General features: G+C 39.6%; 1 protein-coding gene and 1 pseudogene across 3 annotated transcripts in view; one reads left to right on the top strand and one right to left on the bottom strand.

The window, feature by feature from the left end:
- Positions 1-20,458, bottom strand: part of PPP2R3A (protein phosphatase 2 regulatory subunit B''alpha) — a 213,279-nt gene that overhangs the window by 182,125 nt on the left and 10,696 nt on the right. The gene's annotated exons all lie outside the window — the stretch shown is intronic.
- On the top strand, positions 14,878-15,712 carry LOC121478736 (annotated as a pseudogene).

The raw sequence follows: 20,458 nt of genomic DNA, 5'->3' as shown, positions 1-20,458 counted from the left end.
AAAGGCAGGTGCTAAACCGCTGCGCCACCCAGGGATCCCATCTAATTTAATTCTTATGCCAACATTGAGGTTAATGTTATCTCCATTCCACAGATGAGGAAAGTGAGGCTAAGAGAAGTTAAAACTGGAAAAACTGATCTGGGCCAGGTTTCTTGAACATTAAAGTCCCTCTGTCCTATACAGTATCCATATCAAGACTAAAAGAGCTGGGCTGGTCAGTACCTGAGCTCCTGTCATAACCTGATTTCCCAATTTCTAGGAAAAGTATTGTCTCAAAATCTTAGGAGGCATGAAGGAGAAAAAAGGAAGAAAAGAAGGAAGGAGATAGATATATAGAACACTGAAGTTACTGTAATAATCTGAATAGAAAACTTCAAGGGTTTTTTAGCTCTGATTTTGTTTTTTAGAAAGCTTGAACACCTAATAAATTTATTAGTGAGTGATGATATTCTGACACATAAAATAGCCATATAAAAGAAAATCATAACAGATAAAGTTAATGGAGTAAAATTTAAAGTCAGACCCATAAAACCAATGAGTAACATTAATGCTACCTATCTGAACTTCAGTCAATAAGTATACTGCCAGACTATAAGTATATTACCAAACTTTATAAGCATAATTAAGACAATGAGCTTGTTCAACAATAAAACTGACTGAGACATAATTAAAAGCATATTCACAAAACGCATCATACCCAGAAATAAAATTATATATATGACATGCCATAATGCCACAAATAAAGCATAATTTTTTTTTTTTCCAGAACAAGTGACCTGTGAGATTAAATCAACAGGAGGGAAATGGAAAATGCAGAAGACTAAATGTGGAAGAGCTGCAAATATCAGGGCAAGAAAAAAAAATTTAACTTAACAGAAGACTGAAATATGAGATTTGATTTGGAGAAAACAAATACAAAGACACTGCAAAAATTCTCTGAACAGAAGAAACATTGAAATAATTTCCATTTCTTCACAGAGTATTTATTAGGCATTTCTAACACTGCTATAGTTTCTCAGGAAGGAAATGATAGGATTTGGGTGGCAGGGTGATAAATCAGGGATGAAGCAGAGATGAGTCAGAAAGCTACTGCAATTTACTCATCCTCATCTTCCCCACATGTAGCCAGGGCACAGCATAAAAGAGGATTCAACAATATTTTCTTTTTTTTTTTTTAAAACTTTTATTTATTTATGATAGTCACACAGAGAGAGAGAGAGAGAGAGAGGCAGAGACACAGGCAGAGGGAGAAGCAGGCTCCATGTACCAGGAGCCCGATGTGGGATTCGATCCCGGGTCTCCAGGATCGCGCCCTGGGCCAAAGGCAGGCGCCAAACCGCTGCGCCACCCAGGGATCCCAACAATATTTTCTTAATGTATGAACTGTCTGATGCTATGGAGTGCCCTCAAATTCAACTGGGGCAGGGGAACAGGGCAAAAACCCAACGAACATATCTCCAGGTAAAATGGATATACAGATTCTTTTGAGCTGACAACTTTTAGTTTTTAAATGTGCTCCTTTACATCTCACGTGTGTCCCTCAACAGAACCCACTGCTTCCCTGTTTAGTAGTTTTTATCCTGGATACACCTTGGGATCTTATTTCTTGGCTCCACTGATAACCCTCTAAATAATCAACCTTGACATATCTTAGGTGAGGTCTTATCACAAGTAAGATCACTAATTCATTTTTGCACTGACCCAATGATTCTCTGAGCTTGCTCACTGGAAGACCTCATGAAGTGCTGTCACCCTAAAAGACAGTTTCAGGTAAAAGGCTGGAGTCCTGTAGGCTCAAGAGTAGTACCCAAATAAATACCCTTGAGGCACAAGTCTGAATCACCACCTCTAGTGGGGTTCTGTGGCTACAATTTCAGCAGAAGAATTTTCATTCAATATCATGATAGGAAAAAAATATATATCATGATAGAAGTGTTGGGGTGAGGATAGGGGAGCTGGGGAAGAGGATACGGAGATCAGATGGGAGAGCAAAGCTGACAGCAAGGTTCAACTGCAAGAAGCCAAAGAGAGATCTAGAAGGAGTCCAAACCAAAAGTCCAAAAGCAGATATGGAGGTTGAGCAGAGAGTCAGAAATTTGAGAGCAGGAGGGTTGAGGATAAACAGAGAGCTATCTGCCGTAATAGAACAAATGAAGTTATTAATGACTTGCTTTCTATCTGCTGGTCATACAGGTTACCTGTATGTCAGACTGAGCTGACAAGCCCAAGTCTAAGGTCAGGGAAGACACCAAGCCTGCCTCATCAACTTGTCATTTGGCCTCGGGTACCCTGAAGGGTATGAGGAGACCCCTGAGACATTTCCAAAGTTCTTTATTCAGCTGACATTCTACATGTGGGGCTGAGAAATCCCTGTATTCTGCAGATGAAGCCCAGCAAGGGTTTGCTATTAATTACTTATCGTACAGACAACCCAATAGTCCAGTACACACACACCAGAATACCTTATTGGGGCACTTTACAGGTACCTTGGTAGGTGTTTAGAAGTCCATACAGGTGGAATGGCTATCTTCATAAATGTAGGCCATCTGGAAAAGAAACTCATTCGGTAAGGCTTGGTCCAAATGATCACCTCTCGCCTACTATCATGGCCTTCCACTTGGTCTCTGCTTCCACTCTTGCCTTTCCATACTCCAATCATTCTCCAAACAGCACAAGAATCACAAAAATCAGGGTGAATTGCTCTACTGTTTAAAAATGCTCCACTTTGAATAAAATCTAAACTCCTCTACCATAGCCTAATATAGCTCCAGAATCTGCCTACCATTCCCACTGACCTCACCTTGTACTGCTTTCTCCCTGTTTTTCAGTTCCTCACCTTTGACCAAGCTCATCTCATTACTCTCTACTCCACTATTCAGTTTACTGTCTATATAGCACCTATCAACTGTTTTATCATTTACACATTATTATCCTTGCCATAGAATGTACACTCCACAAAAGCAAGGACCCTGTTGCCTTGTTTACCATTGTCTCTCAACAGCAGAGTAGTGCCTGGCATAGAGGAAGCACTTAATGAAGAAGAGAAGGAAGAAGTGGGGGAGGCAATTTGTTAATATGCTACCATTTCTGTTTCCTTGGCCAAGACGTGGACTAGGAAAAAAGTCACCTTTTATAACCAGTTTAAGGAGGGATTGATTTAATTCATGCTGTCTAGAATGAAGTAGCCCTCTTGGATGTTTCTGACACCTGCTCAGCTTAATCTTACAGTTTATCTCAAGAAAAAGGTTTAGCATATATGCTTTGAACATAAGACTAGCACTCCTGGCCTCTATCACAAATGCCTAGTACTGAGAGGCAAAGTATAAAAGACAATCCACTAGAACTGCATGACCCAGCACTCCCTCCCAACATACACACTCAGAAAGACAGCCAACAAGAGGCTCAATTATGCTTTTACTAGAGCTGGGCAAGTTCTTTTACAAAAGTTGAAACATCGAGTAGATCTCTGGCTCACCAGCAAGGAGGGCTCTGGGTCACCATGATCTTCAAACTTAGCTATCCTACACCAAAATCCCCAGAAAACGTCTTCCTGCATAGTTAATTACCTAAGCATCTCAGAACATTTTGTCAACCAGGCATTGGAAAAGTGACACATTCATACTGATAACTAGAGACCATTAAGCATTTCTGCTGGTAGCCCTGTGACTCAGTACACCTACTCTGGTGGTGCTTCTCTTTAGGAATGGCCTTGCTACTACTCCCCTGTGCTATGCATGAATGGGTCAAGACAAACCTAACCCTACTACATGGGACTAGGACTTTGATTATCAGTAGTTAACAAGCTAGGTGATATGAATGGAAATTAAAAGGGATCCCCAGGGGGGGGGGGAGGGGCAAGATGGCGGAAGAGTAGGGTCTCCAAGTCACCTGTCCTCAACAAATTACCTAGAAAACCATCCAATCATCCTGAAAATCTACGAATTCGGCCTGAGATTTAAAGAGAGACCAGCTGGAACGCTACAGTGAGAAGAGTTCGCGCTTCTATCAAGGTAGGAAGACGGGGAAAAAAGAAATAAAGAAACAAAAGGCCTCCAAGGGGGAGGGGCCCCGCGAGGAGCCGGGCTGAGGCCGGGGCGAGTGTCCCCAGGACAGGAGAGCCCCGGCCCGGAGGAGCAGGAGCTGCACCAACCTTCCCGGGGGAAAGGGGCTCCCGGGGAATTGGAGCAGGATCCCCAGAAAGGCGGGGATGCCCTCGGGCTCCCTGGGACAGTAACAGAGGAACTGCGCCCCGGGAGAGTGCGCCGAGCTCCCTAAGGGCTGCAGCGCTCGGCGGGACCCGGAGCAGCTCGGAGGGGCTCGGGCGGCGGCTCCGCGGAGGGGGCTGCGCGGCTCCGGGAACAGCTCGGAGGGGCTCGGGCTGCGGCTCCGCGGAGGGGGCTGCGCGACTCCGGGAGCAGCTCAGCGGCGGCGGCTCGGGCAGAGGAAGAAGCTCCGCGCGGAGGGGGCTGCGCGGCTCCGGGAACAGCTCGGAGGGGCTCAGGCGGCGGCTCCGCGGAGGGGGCTGCGGGGCGGGAGCCCGAATCCAACAGCGCAGGCCCCGGAGCACAGGGCGCCGGGACACAGCCCAGGATCCGGCCTCCCCCGGGACAGGCAGAGGCCGGGAGGGCCCAGGACAGCAAGGACGCTCCTGCCTGGAACTGAGCAGATCAGCGGCCCCGCCCCGGAGCCTCCAGGCCCTGCAGACGGAGAGCCCCGGAGTTACTGCGGGAGCTGACTCCAGGGTCTCAGAGCTGCCCCGGCCACTGTGGCTTCCTCCCGGGGCCTCACGGGGTGAACAACCCCCACTGAGCCCTGCACCAGGCAGGGGCAGAGCAGCTCCCCCAAGTGCTAACACCTGAGAATCAGCACAGCAGGCCCCTCCCCCAGAAGACCAGCGAGACGGACCAGTTCCAGGGGAAGTCAAGGGACTTGAAGTATACAGAATCGGAAGATACTCCCCTGTGTTTTTTTTTGTTTGCTTGTTTTGTTTTGTGCTTTTTCTTTTCTCTTTCTTCTTGATTTCTGATTGCTTCCCCCACCCCACCCCCCTTTTTTTTCTTTTTTCTCCTTTCTTTCTTTTTCTTCTCTTTCCCCCCCTTTTCTTCTTTCTCTTTTCTTTCCTTCTCTCTCTTTTTCTCCTTTTCCCAATACAACTTGTTTTTGGCCACTCTGCACTGAGCAAAATGACTAGAAGGAAAACCTCACCTCAAAAAAAAGAATCAGAAACAGCCCACTCTCCCACAGAGTTACAAAATATGGATTACAATTCAATGTCAGAAAGCCAATTCAGAAGCACTATTTTACAGCTACTGGTGGCTCTAGAAAAAACCATAAAGGACTCAAGAGACTTCATGACTGCAGAATTTAGATCCAATCAGGCAGAAATTAAAAAATCAATTAAATGAGATGCAATCCAAGCTAGAAGTCCTAACGACGAGGCTTGACGAGGTGGAAGAACGAGTGAGTGACATAGAAGACAAGTTGATGGCAAAGAGGGAAACTGAGGAAAAGAGAGACAAGCAATTAAAAGACCATGAGGATAGATTAAGGGAAATAAATGACAGCCTGAGGAAGAAAAACCTACGTTTAATTGGGGTTCCCGAGGGCGCCGAAAGGGACAGAGGGCCAGAATATGTATTTGAACAAATCCTAGCTGAAAACTTTCCTAATCTGGGAAGGGAAACAGGCATTCAGATCCAGGAAATAGAGAGATCCCCCCCTAAAATCAACAAAAACCGTTCAACACCTCGACATTTAATAGTGAAGCTTGCAAATTCCAAAGATAAGGAGAAGATCCTTAAAGCAGCAAGAGAAAAAAAGTCCCTGACTTTTATGGGGAGGAATATTAGGGTAACAGCAGACCTCTCCACAGAGACCTGGCAGGCCAGAAAGGGCTGGCAGGATATATTCAGGGTCCTAAATGAAAAGAACATGCAACCAAGAATACTTTACCCAGCAAGGCTTTCATTCAAAATGGAAGGAGAGATAAAAAGCTTCCAAGACAGGCAGGAACTGAAAGAATATGTAACCTCCAAACCAGCTCTGCAAGAAATTTTAAGGGGGACTCTTAAAATTCCCCTTTAAGAAGAAGTTCAGTGGAACAATCCACAAAAACAAGGACTGAATAGATATGATGACACTAAACTCATATCTATCAATAGTAACTCTGAACGTGAACGGGCTTAATGACCCCATCAAAAGGCGCAGGGTTTCAGACTGGATAAAAAAGCAGGACCCATCTATTTGCTGTCTACAAGAGACTCATTTTAGACAGAAGGACACCTACAACCTGAAAATAAAAGGTTGGAGAACCATTTACCATTCAAATGGTCCTCAAAAGAAAGCAGGGGTTGCCATCCTTATATCAGATAAATTAAAATTTACCCCAAAGACTATAGTGAGAGATGAAGAGGGACACTATCTCATACTCAAAGGATCTATCCAACAAGAGGACTTAACAATCCTCAATATATATGCCCCGAATGTGGGAGCTGCCAAATATTTAAACCAATTAATAACCAAACTCAAGAAATACCTTGATAATAATACCCTTATACTTGGTGACTTCAATCTAGCTCTTTCTACCCTGGATAGGTCTTCTAAGCACAACATCTCCAAAGAAACGAGAGCTTTAAATGATACACTGGACCAGATGGATTTCACAGATATCTACAGAACTTTACATCCAAACTCAACTGAATACACATTCTTCTCAAGTGCACATGGAACTTTCTCCAGAATAGACCACATACTGGGTCACAAATCGGGTCTCAACCGATACCAAAAGATTGGGATAGTCCCCTGTATATTCTCTGACCATAATGCCATGAAATTAGAACTTAATCACAACAAGAAGTATGGAAGGACCACAAACACATGGAGGTTAAGGACCATCCTGCTAAAAGATGAAAAGGTCAACCAGGAAATTAAGGAAGAATTGAGAAGATTCATGGAAACTATGAGAATGAAGATACAACCGTTCAAAATCTTTGGGATGCAGCAAAAGCAGTCCTGAGGGGGAAATACATCGCAATACAAGCATCCATTCAAAAACCGGAAAGATCTCAAATTCAAAAGCTCACCTTACACATAAAGGAACTAGAGAAAAAGCAACAAATAGACCCCACCCCCAGCAGAAGACAGTTAATTAAAATTCGAGCAGAACTCAATGATATCGAGACCAAAAGAACTGTGGAACAGACCAACAGAACCAGGAGTTGGTTCTTTGAAAGAATTAATAAGATAGATAAACCATTAGCCAACCTTATTAAAAAGAAGAGAGAGAAGACTCAAATTAATAAAATCATGAATGAGAAAGGGGACATCACTACCAACACCAAGGAAATACAAACGATTTTAAAAACATATTATGAACAGCTGTACGCCAATAAATTAGGAAATCTAGAAGAAATGGACGCATTCCTGGAAAGCCACAAACTACCAAAACTGGAGCAGGAAGAAATAGAAAACCTGAGCAGGCCAATAACCAGGGAGGAAATTGAAGCAGTCATCAAAAACCTCCCGAGACACAAGACTCCAGGGCCAGATGGCTTCCCAGGGGAATTCTACCAAACGTTTAAAGAAGAAATCATACCTATTCTACTAAAGCTGTTTGGAAAGATAGAAAGAGATGGAGTACTGCCAAATTCGTTCTATGAGGCCAGCATCACCTTAATTCCGAAACCAGACAAAGACCCCACCAAAAAGGAGAATTACAGACCAATATCCCTGATGAACATGGATGCAAAAATTCTCAACAAGATACTAGCCAATAGGATCCAACAACACATTAAGAAAATTATTCACCATGACCAAGTAGGATTTATCCCTGGGACACAAGGCTGGTTCAACACTCGTAAAACCATCAATGTGATTCATCATATCAGCAAGAGAAAAACCAAGAACCATATGATCCTCTCATTGGATGCAGAGAAAGCATTTGACAAAATACAGCATCCATTCCTGATCAAAACCCTTCAGAGTGTTGGGATAGAGGGAACTTTCCTCGACATCTTAAAAGCCATTTACGAAAAGCCCACAGCAAATATCATTCTCAATGGGGAAGCACTGGGAGCCTTTCCCCTAAGATCAGGAACAAGACAGGGATGTCCACTCTCACCACTGCTGTTCAACATAGTTCTTGAAGTCCTCGCCTCAGCAATCAGACAACAAAAAGACATTAAAGGCATTCAAATTGGCAAAGAAGAAGTCAAACTCTCCCTCTTCGCCGATGACATGATACTCTACATAGAAAACCCAAAAGCCTCCACCCCAAGATTGCTAGAACTCATACAGCAATTTGGTAGCGTGGCAGGATACAAAATCAATGCCCAGAAATCAATGGCATTTCTATACACTAACAATGAGACTGAAGAAAGAGAAATTAAGGAGTCAATCCCATTTACAATTGCACCCAAAAGCATAAAATACCTAGGAATAAACCTAACCAAAGAGGTAAAAGATCTATACCCTAAAAACTATAGAACACTTCTGAAAGAAATTGAGGAAGACACAAAGAGATGGAAAAATATTCCATGCTCATGGATTGGCAGAATTAATATTGTGAAAATGTCAATGTTACCCAGGGCAATTTACACGTTTAATGCAATCCTTATCAAAATACCATGGACTTTCTTCAGAGAGTTAGAACAAATTATTTTAAGATTTGTGTGGAATCAGAAAAGACCCCGAATAGCCAGGGGAATTTTAAAAAAGAAAACCATAGCTGGGGGCATCACAATGCCAGATTTCAGGTTGTACTACAAAGCTGTGGTCATCAAGACAGTGTGGTACTGGCACAAAAACAGACACATAGATCAATGGAACAGAATAGAGAACCCAGAAGTGGACCCTGAAATGTATGGTCATCTAATATTCGATAAAGGAGGATAGACTATCCATTGGAAGAAAGACAGTCTCTTCAATAAATGGTGCTGGGAAAATTGGACATCCACATGCAGAAGAATGAAACTGGACCACTCTCTTTCACCATACACAAAGATAAACTCAAAATGGATGAGAGATCTAAATGTGAGACAAGATTCCATCAAAATCCTAGAGAAGAACACAGGCAACACCCTTTTTGAACTCAGCCACAGTAACTTCTTGCAAGATACATCCACAAAGGCAAAAGAAACAAAAGCAAAAATGAACTATTGGGACTTCATCAAGATAAGAAGCTTTTGCACAGCAAAGGATACAGTCAACAAAACTAAAAGACAACCTACAGAATGGGAGAAGATAGTTGCAAATGACATATCAGATAAAGGGCTAGTTCCCAAGATCTATAAAGAACTTGTTAAACTCAACACCAAAGAAACAAACAATCCAATCATGAAATGGGCAAAAGACATGAAGAGAAATCTCACAGAGGAAGACATGGACATGGCCAACATGCACATGAGAAAATGCTCTGCATCACTTGCCATCAGGGAAATACAAATCAAAACCACAATGAGATACCACCTCACACCAGTGAGAATGGGGAAAATTAACAAGGCAGGAAACCACAAATGTTGGAGAGGATGCGGAGAAAAGGGAACCCTCTTACACTGTTGGTGGGAATGTGAACTGGTGCAGCCACTCTGGAAAACTGTGTGGAGGTTCCTCAAAGAGTTAAAAATAGACCTGCCCTACGACCCAGCAATTGCACTGTTGGGGATTTACCCCAAAGATTCAGATGCAATGAAACGTCGGGACACCTGCACCCCGATGTTTCTATCAGCAATGGCCACAATAGCCAAACTGTGGAAGGAGTCTCGGTGTCCATCGAAAGATGAATGGATAAAGAAGCTGTGGTTTATGTATACAATGGAATATTACTCAGCAATTAGAAACGACAAATACCCACCATTTGCTTCAACGTGGATGGAACTGGAGGGTATTATGCTGAGTGAAATAAGTCAATTGGAGAAGGACAAACAGTGTATGTTCTCATTCATTTGGGGAATATGAATAATAGTGAAAGGGAATATAAAGGAAGGGAAAAGAAATGTTGGGAAATATCAGGAAGGGAGACAGAACATAAAGACTCCTAACTCGGGGAAATGAACTAGGGGTGGTGGGAGGGGAGGAGGGCGGGTGTTGGAGGGGAATGGGTGACGGGCACTGAGGTGGACACTTGATGGGATGAGCACTGGGTGTTTTTCTGTATGTTGGTAAATTGAACACCAATAAAAGTTAATTAAAAAAAAAAAAACAAAGAAAAAAAAATAAATAAAAGGGATCCCCAGTTCATTTGTCATCTGCCAAAATAGGCTTTGATCATGATTTTAGCCAGGTAATGAGCTTTGGCCTAAGGTATCTGTATCTTGACAGACATTACAGTACAGGTATTATGGAAATGTTTGGTTATATTCCTCAAGTTAGTCATTTACTGCATCTTATCTCCTAGGGTTCCCATTCCTATTGGGTAGGAATCATCTGCAAAGATTACTGGCTTAACAAAGCTGCTTAGGGTTACAGAATGGGCATTTGTTCATGTTGTAGACTGGCCTAATCTTCCTTTTCTATTACACTACTACCATCCTTCTCTTAGAAGGGTATATATATTATGCTTCTCTCCTTCCTCCCCGCCAAGAGCTCAGGGCACCAATTAATTCCTTTTCAAACAAGTCTTCTCTCTTACATACTGAACAACAGATGTCCCTACTTCTTAGAGATCTGCCTTGTCTACAGGCTCAGTGGGGCAGTTCTATGCATTACATACTTTCCATTCCTGGTTAAATTTAATTGGGACACTGACTTAAGGCAGGCAAATTACATTTTCTCTCCTGGGGACTTAGAACTGAAGCACTGGAAACACTGTCATGAGCTAAGAGCTCCAGGTCTTAAAGGTCCTACAGATTTGATGACTAAGGACACTGTTTTTGGGCATCCAATCTAAGCAACATAACAGGAGAAGCTGGTGCTAAGTAGAGCAGGACATAATACAGAGAGAGATAAGCATATTTCGTTTCCATGATGGCTGGCTGTACTTTAATAAAATTGGAGTGAATGGATACACGTCCTGTGTATTTTTATTATAAACAACCTTTTACTTGTTTATCTTTAACTGAATATTTATTCCTTAAAACCAATCAATTTCTGACATGCAAACATATATCTTCATCGATTCTATTCATACATCTGTATCCTCCATTTTTCTTTCAACTCTTGTGTTCATAACACTCTACTTCCTTAACTTGATCGGTCTCTTCATTAAATCTGTAGCCAAAAAATCCTCCATCATATGTAAATGAATAATTACCATGGTTTTTAGCTGCCCAGAATCTTGTGAACATTCTAATCTTTGATTATAATGAAGGAAGACAGCTGAGCAATATACATGCCCACCTGCCCAGTCTTAAGACCAAAGCAGGGTAGCCTGGGTGGCTCAGCGGTTTAGCACCGCCTTCAGCCTAGGGCGTGATCCCAGGTACAGGGATCCAGTCCCAAGTCGGGCTCCCTGCATGGAGCCTGCTTCTCCCGCTGCCTGTGTCTCTGCCTCTCTCTGTGTCTCACATGAATAAATAAATAAAAATCCTTTAAAAAATTAAAATAAAATGAAAGACCAAAGCAACAACATAGATTGAAAGGGGGAAATTATTACCCTCTTGAAAGTGAGCAACAGTGCTGTGCTCTTCAATTAAAGGGCCTCATCATATGATATATCCTGTCCCTATACTGTGATGATAGTACACATCTTTTCCAGGCTGGCAATTCTGGATCCAGGCTCAATCTGACATCAATCAACACAATTTCAATGATCAAGCCTACAGCGCAGATCAGTGCTTCCCAACCATTTTTGAGTAGTGACCTTCAAAAAGTAATATTGCAAAACTTCCTAGGAATATTTAAAATCATTTAAAAAGTTTATATGACACATGATAAAGCATATATAAGTAAAAATATTCTTAGATTGACATTATTAAAGATCTGTTATAAAGTTCACATAGCAAAGTTTTAAATTATACTGATGATATCTAAAAATAAATTTTGACTTCTACTTACCGGTGAACTGTTTTATCATGTAAAGAAAACAATATGTTGTCCAATGACATTATCAAGAAATTACCAGATGGATTTCCAACCAAATGTATTAAATTAAAAGATGGAGACTTAGCACCAAATGTATACTGAAATGCAGGCTCAAATTTAATTTGTACTATAGCATCCGAAATAAACAAAGTGATTTTTAAAACTTGATACTTGGGATTCTTCCATAAGTTGGAGGTTTAGTTTTTAAATGTCAAGGTAGGAGAAATGGTTTCACACTACTCTTTGAGAGAAGTTATCAGCAAACAATAAATTGTAGATCTTTATTACCAATAAATGAAAAGCTGAATTGGATAGAATGAGCTATTTTTTTTTCATATTTTCAAGTGTTTAAATTTTTCCTTTTAAAAATTTTAAATACCTAAACAGAGGGCAATCAATCATAATAAATATCCAGCTGTCAGCAACACTATCATATAGTAAGTTGAAAAATTTTAAAGCAAACCTCTTATTTAATACAACATGGAGTCTTTAACTGACAATCCATCTTAAATTGATTGGGCCCCTTCTATATTTCATGAGATTCAATAGCATATCTTTTTTTTTTTTTTAAGATTTAATTTATTTACTCATGAGAGAGAGAGACAGACAGACAGACACAGGCAGAGGGAGAAGCAGGCTCCATTCCATGCAGGAAGCCTGATGTGGGACTTGATCCGAGGTCTCCAGGATCACACCCTGGGCTGAAGGCAAAGCCAAACCGCTGAGCCACCCAGGCTGCCCTCAATAGCATATCTTAACCTTGTATTTATATTTAGTGAACCAATCTGAAATTATTTTCTTTAGAGTAACCTTAAGTATAGGAAACAGCAAACACCAATTATATGCATGTATGAATACATGTATAAATATATTTTTTAAAGATTCCATTTATTTATTAATGAGAGACACACACAGAGCAGAGAGAGAGGCAGAGACATAGGCAGAGAGAGAGAGAGAGAGAGAGAGAGAGAGAGAGAGAAGCAGGCTCCATGCAGGGAGCCCGACGTGGGACTCGATCTGGGGTCTCCAGGATCATGCCCTGGGCCGAAGGCAGGTGCCAAACTGCTAAGCCACCCAGGGATCCCTAAATACATGTATAACTTTAAACATAAGGTATGCCTGGCTAATGTTTCTATATTTACAATAATTTTTAAAAACCTTTTATTTTGAAATAGCTATAATTTCCAGAAGAACTGCAAAGACAGAAAAGAGAATTTCCTTATACCCTTTACCCAGCTTCCTTTAATCATGTAGTTTGTTTAGTATTAGGGACATCTTGATGTTTTTTTTTTTTAATTTTGATCAGATGAATGCAGCTTATGCATTTCATAAGGGACATCTTGAAAGAATTTTTCAGAATTATCATTTTTCATGCTCCTCACTAATTCATAATGTTTTGACATGTGCTTCACACATGTTTCACTTTTAAGTAACAGCCAATTATGAATACAAATTAAGCTTGTGACTAAGAACAATTAAAAACAGTATCACACACACATAAAAAAAACAGTATCACAGTCTTCCTCAAAATCTTAAAAAAAAAAAAAAAGAAAAAAGGAAAAAAAAAAAGAAAGAGGAAGAAATGCTTCCAAATTCATTTTACAGGGCTAGCATTATCTGGACACCAAAACTAGCCAAAGACATTACAAGAAAAGAAAATTATAGGACAATATCCCTGATAAACATAGATGCAAAAATCCTCAGCAAAACGTAAGCAAATTAAATTCAACAATACAACAAAAGGATCATATACCATGATCAAGTGCATCTTTTACAAGGATGCAAGGATGGTTCAACATCCACAAATCAATTAATGTAATATGCCATATTAACAAAATAAAGGATAAAAATCTTATAATCATCTCGATACAGGAATAGCATTGGCAAAATATAACATCCACTCTTATAAAAACTCTCAACAAAGTGGGTATAGAGAGAATGTGCCTCAACAAAAGAAAGCTCATGTGTGACAAGTCCACAGGTAACATCATACTCAACAAGAACAGGAACAAGACAAGGATGCCCACTCTCACCACTTTTATTCAGCGTAGTTATTGGAAGTCTTAGGGCAAATAGGCAGGACAAAGAAATTTTATAAAAGGCATCCAAATCAGAAAGGAAGAAGTAAAACTGTCTCTATTTGCAGATGACATATCACTTATATAGAAAACTCTAAAAACTCCACTAAAAAACTGTTAGAATAAATGAACTTAGTAAAGTTGCAGGATACAAAACTCACTTGTGTCTCTATACACTAATAATAAGCTATCAGAAAAAAAATTAAGAAAACAATCCCATTTATAACTGCATCAAAAAAAAATAAAATACCTGAGAATTAATATAAAACCAAGTAGGTGAAAGACCTGTACACTTTAAACTCTAAGACACTGATGAAAGAAATTGAAGACACAAATAAATGTAAAGATATTCTATGCTCATATATTGGAAGACCTAATATTGTCAAAATGTCTGTAACTACCCAAAGCGATCTACAGGTGCAGTTCAATCCCTATCAAAATTCCAATGGCATTTTTCATAGAAAAAGAAAAACAATTCCAAAATTTGTATGGAATCACAAAAGACTGTGACAAGCCAAAGCAATCTTGAGCAACAAGAACAAATCAGGAGGCATTACTCCCTGATTTCAAACTTTATTGTAAGATAAAGTTATCAAAACTGCCATATTGGAATAAAAACAGACACATAAATTAATGGAGCAGAATAGAGCCCAGAAATAAACCCATATATAGTCAATTAATTAAGACAAAGGAGTCAAGAATACACCGGGGGAAAGGGCAGTCTCTTCAATACATGGTGTTGGGAAAACTGAATAACTACATGCATAAGAATGAAATTGGATCAATGTCTTATACCATACACAAAAAATCAATTCAAAATGGACTGAAGACTGAACGTAAAACCTGAAACCATAAAACTCCTAGAAGAAAGCACAGGCAACAAGCTCTTTGACACTGGTTTTGGTGAGGATTTTTTAGATTTGACACCAAAAACAAAGGCAATAAAAGCAAAAATAAACAAGTGGGACTACATCAAACTAAAAACTTCTATTGAGGAGAGAGAGGCTTGGACCGGCTCACAGAGCTGCAGCCGCCCTTCACGCCCTCCTCGCCTACACCATGCTCCAGCTCCTGCTTGGATTTACTTTTGGTAACATGATTGGAATGTACCTGGCTCAGAACTATGACATACCAAAAAACTAGAAGAAATTTAAAAGGACTTGGATGCCAAGAAGAAACCCCCGAGTTCATGAGGCAGACTCCAGCACTGTCTTCTGGATACACTCATTCTGCTGTTCTTAAGGACCTTCTTACCATCTGAACCAAAAGCTTTTGTTTTAAATTCCAGCCTCAACCATTTTCCTCTCAGCTAGATCCTATGTTGCCTGAGAGCACAGATGGGGCCATAAGTTAAGAACCACTCTTTCCAACTTCCTCACCTCATCCCTTCCTCCTTCCAGCCACTTGAGATGGCCTGACTAGAATTATGGTGATAGATTAGTAAATGTGATCTTTAATTAGTAGTCTCGCTTTTATTCTTCAGAATTTCTATTTTTTTCTAAGGAAATATTGATGAGTTTTGTACAGCTGATCAGACATAAATAATGTTAATTTTACAGTTTAGCAATTATAATGGCTGTTTAAACAACAACAACCTGCTACTAAACAGCAAAGTAAACCATCAACAAAATGAAAGGGCAGGGACCCCTGGGTGGCGCAGCGGTTTGGCGCCTGCCTTTGGCCCAGGGCGCGATCCTGGAGACCCGGGATCGAATCCCACGTCAGGCTCCCGGTGCATGGAGCCTGCTTCTCCCTCTGCCTGTGTCTCTGCCCCTCTCTCTCTCTCTGTGATTATCATAAATAAATAAAAATTTAAAAAAAAAAAAAATGAAAGGGCAACCTAGTGAGCAGGAGAAAATATTTGCAAATTATTTATCTGATAATGGGCTAATGTCCAAAATATATAAAGAATTCATAAAACTCAACAGCAAAAAACTCCAAACAATCCAATTAAAAAATGAGAAGACTGAATGGACGTTTTTCCAGAGACAACACAGAGATGGCCAATAGGTATATGAAAAGGTGCTAAACATCACTAATCATCAGAATATAAGTCAAAATCACAATGAGTTATCACTTCACACCTGTTAGAGTGGTTATTATAAAAAGACAAATAAGCATTGGCAAGGATGTGGAGAGAAGGGAACCCTTGTGCACTACTGGTAGCTTTTAAGATTTAGTTTCATCAACTTTCAAATATACAATATTATTAACTGTAGTCACCATACTGTACATTACATCCCCAGGACTTATTTTATGACTAGAAGTTTGTACCTTTTGACTGCCTTTACCCATTTTGCCCACCCTCTACCCTCCACCTCTGTCAACCACCAGTCTTTTTTTTAAAATATTTTATTTATTTATTCATGAGAGACAGAGAGAAAAGCAGAGACACAGGCAGAGGGAGAAGCAGGCCCCATGCAGGGAACCCAATGTGGGACTCGATCCTGGGACTCCAGGATCAGGCCCTGAGTCAAAGGCAGACACTTAACCGCTGAGCCCCCTGGTGTCCCTGTCAACCACCAGTCTGTTCTCTGCCATCTATGAGTTTGGAATTTTGGTTTTTGTGGGTTTTTTTTTTTTTTTAGATCTCACAGAAGTGAGATCACACAGCATTTGTCTTTATCTAATTTATTTCATTTAGTATAATGCCCTCAAGGACCATCCATATTGTTGCAAATGGCAGGATTTCCTTCTTTTTATGGTTGAATAATATTCTAGTGTGTGTGTGTATGTGAGTACACATTACATTTTCTTTATTCATTTATCCATTGGTGGACACTATCATATGACCTAGCAATTCCACTTCTGGGTATTTATCTGAAGGAAATGAAAACACTAACTCAAAAAGATAACTATGCCCCTATGTTCACTGCAGCATTACTTATAATAGCTAAACTGATGAAAGTAAATCTTAAAAGTTCTTATCACAAGAAAAAAAAAACTGTGGTAACAGATGTTAACTAGACCTTGTGGTGTTCATTTCACAATATATACATATATCAAGTCATTATATTATACACCTGAAACTACTATAGTGTTATATGCCAATTATCTCTCAATGAAAAAAGAAAAACAGTGTAATGGTCACAAGCCACCAAAACAGATGCTAAACTGATTACTACTGAAGACCATAATCATATTCAACTAGTATCTCCTAACCACTGTTCACATCACATCACTCAAATTTGTTGTTTTTAAATCGGAAAAGCATTTAAATAATTAGTTTATTAATTTCCAAACAGCAGTTATTAATATAGATACATAATATTACTGTCTTCAATGATATAATTTAATTCTAAGATCATTGGCATGCTTGGGTGGCTCAGCGGTTGGGTGCCTGCCTTCAGCTCATGTCGTGATCCCGAGATCTGGGTTGAGTCCCACATCAGGCTCCCTGCAAGGAGCCTGCTCCTCCCTCTGCCTGTGTCTCTGCCTCTCTCTCTCAGTCTGTCTCTCATGAATAAAAAAATAAATCTTAAAAAAATAACATGTTTAATTCTAAGATCATTTTATAAGCTAACTCTAAAACTCCACACAGAAGAGAAAATGTGCAAGAGTCAAGACAGCTTTGGGGTGAGGGGACAAACACAAAGAAATAACAGTATATTTCCCCTACGCTGAGCTGTGGATAAAATAATGTTCACTGTATTGTTATACTCTTCACTTTACATGTTTTCCAAATATTATGCTATAGCCATTTAACATTTAATTTGTAAGAAAGAACAAAGAAAGAAGACCTTGCCTCACCAAAAATCACATTTTAAAGCTATAGTAATTAAAGGTATATTATTGGCAAAGAACCAAAGATTAATGAAACTAAACAGATTTTTAAAACCAATCTATGCATATATGAGAATTTAACAACTGATAATTTGACGTGCTACCTGTTATAAAGATTATTCCAAATGAATGGCCAACTGAACAAGATTTCTCCCTTACACTATGCATAAAAAAACTCCAGATGAATTAGAGACCTAAATTTTTTGTAAAAATATAAAAAAATGTTAAGATTCTAAGTTTAGATCTTTAGGCAAGAAAAATGTCCATTAGAAAGTTAACAATAAAAAAAAAGTCAGTAAAATCAAAAGCCATAAAGGCAAAGAAAAGTAAATTTGAGATTGAAATGAAAAACTATTATAAACAAAGGGTGAGGACTTCAACAGACTAGAGGAAAATGTACCATTTTTATAATAAAGATGCATATATAGGGTACAGAGAACTCCTAAAAATAAATAAGACAAGTATTTGTTATCCACATGTAACAGGAAAACCAAAAATAAGAGTGCTTAAACAAGACAGAAGTTAAATTTCTCGCTCATACAAAATAAGTTGAGGGTTGGTGCAGTGGCTCCACCAGACGCTCAGAGATTCAGTTTTTCTGGGTTACTTTATGACAGTCCTCATTTTCCAAGATGGCTATTAGCGCTCCAGTCATTGATTCTGTGTTCCAACATAAGATGGGTAAGGAATGAGGAAGAGAGTGCCTTCTCCGTTTAAGATTTCAGAAAGTTACACCAAACACTTCTACTTATGTATCATCAGCTAAAACTCACATGGTTATACTTAGCTCTAAGGAGGCCAAGGAATGTGGTCTTCCAGACGGGCAGCAATGGGCTTGGCCAGAGCTGGGGTTCCCATTACTAAAGATGAATGAAGAATGGATCACAGAAGATAACTAGCATTCTTTGTTGTGCAATCCAAAAAAAAAAAAAAGAAATACAAATGGTCAAAAACTCAAGAAAAGACAGCTATTCAACAGGGAAATAAAAAAAACAAGCAGACATGAGTTTTAAAAACTTTTGAAAGGTGAAAATTTATAAATTGGTAGAAGGCATGAGGATTTTTTTTTGCCTATGTCAATCTTTTTTTTACAAAAAGAAGGTATTCAATATTACTAGTATAACTAAAAAATAATGGAAATATTTCATTTATTGGAAAACTGAAATATATTCCCACTTTTAATTATATTATATGTAATATTAGCATAGACACCTTGGGGACCAATTTGGCAGTATCTATTAAAATTCTGATGATATGATCATATGATCCAGCAATTCCATCTTTCAGAATACATGCAACACAAACATCACATATTTGCTTAAGTACAAGGATGTTCATTGCAGTAATGTTTAAAAGAGGGAAAAATCAGAAGCAACCCAAGTGTTTATTATTATGGGGCATTAATTTTCTTCACAGCACTATTACCACTATCTGAAAGTACATTATTTACTACTTGTTTGTCATCTAGGAAATTAGCTCATCTAGGAAAAGGGCCAAGACAAGGAGAATATAGTTATATGATCCTTGTTTAAAAATTAATTAGAATTTACTGTCATGGGTACTGTGTCATGTACCCTCATGTACTGTCTTTTAAAATAGCAAATCAAAACAAGCATCATTCCTGCTTAATAACCAGTGAGAAGGCCTGCAGGTTTGCAAATAGGCTGAGAAACAATGAGCCAAATGAAGCCTCTGAAGTTGCTATCCAGGGAGACTGTCACTGGATATGATGTTTGCCCTTTTCTTTAGAGTCTGGAGCATCTCACAGTAGAATCAACACACTCTTTCAATTATATGTAACTCTTTTTTTTTTTTAAGATCTTATTTATTCATGAGAGAGAGAGACAGACACAGACACACACACACACACACACACACAGACGCAGAGAGACAAACAGGCTCCTGATGCAAGGAGCCTGACGCGGGACTTGATCCTGGATCTCCAGGATCATGCCCTGGGCTGAAGGCAGCGCTAAACCACTGAGCCACCCGGGCTGCCCATTATATGTAACTCTTAACTGCCTTTAATATATAGATCCCATACTGCCACCAGCACCAAATGAGCTTCCTCTGCTTATTGAGCAGGGCCTACCATAGAGTAGAGGTTTCAACCAAACTTCCAAAATACCAAGACTTACCGTGCTGAAAGACAAAATGCTGACACCTGAGCCACAGTGCTTGAGTGAAGGCTTGACACTAATAGGAGCATTGCTAGGAGTACTGATGAACACAAAAGTATTACAGGGCTCCACCCCCAAGACTAAAATAGAGACTATGCCTGTGATCCACAAAATGGAAAGGATAAGTGCGCCCTTGCTATGATTTCTAAGTCCTTAATGACATCTCCATTCACAGCTGCTAATCTCTGCTTTTTATTTCTTTTTTTTTTTTTTTTTTTTTTTTTTTCTTTTTTTTTTTTCTGCTTTTTATTTCTAACCTCACAGTCAAGCAGTTTTCAAACTGCTTTTTTAACTGAAGGGACTCTCTTCAAATATAAGCTTAAAGATAAATAAATATGGGGGAGAGAGACAGCTTTAGCACTCAGTCTCAGGGGGTGGGGTGGGAGGAACAACCAGACT

Source organism: Vulpes lagopus, chromosome 19 (genome assembly GCF_018345385.1).
Source record: "Vulpes lagopus strain Blue_001 chromosome 19, ASM1834538v1, whole genome shotgun sequence".
Taxonomy (NCBI): domain Eukaryota; kingdom Metazoa; phylum Chordata; class Mammalia; order Carnivora; family Canidae; genus Vulpes; species Vulpes lagopus.
This window is presented reverse-complemented; position numbering and strand designations above follow the sequence as displayed.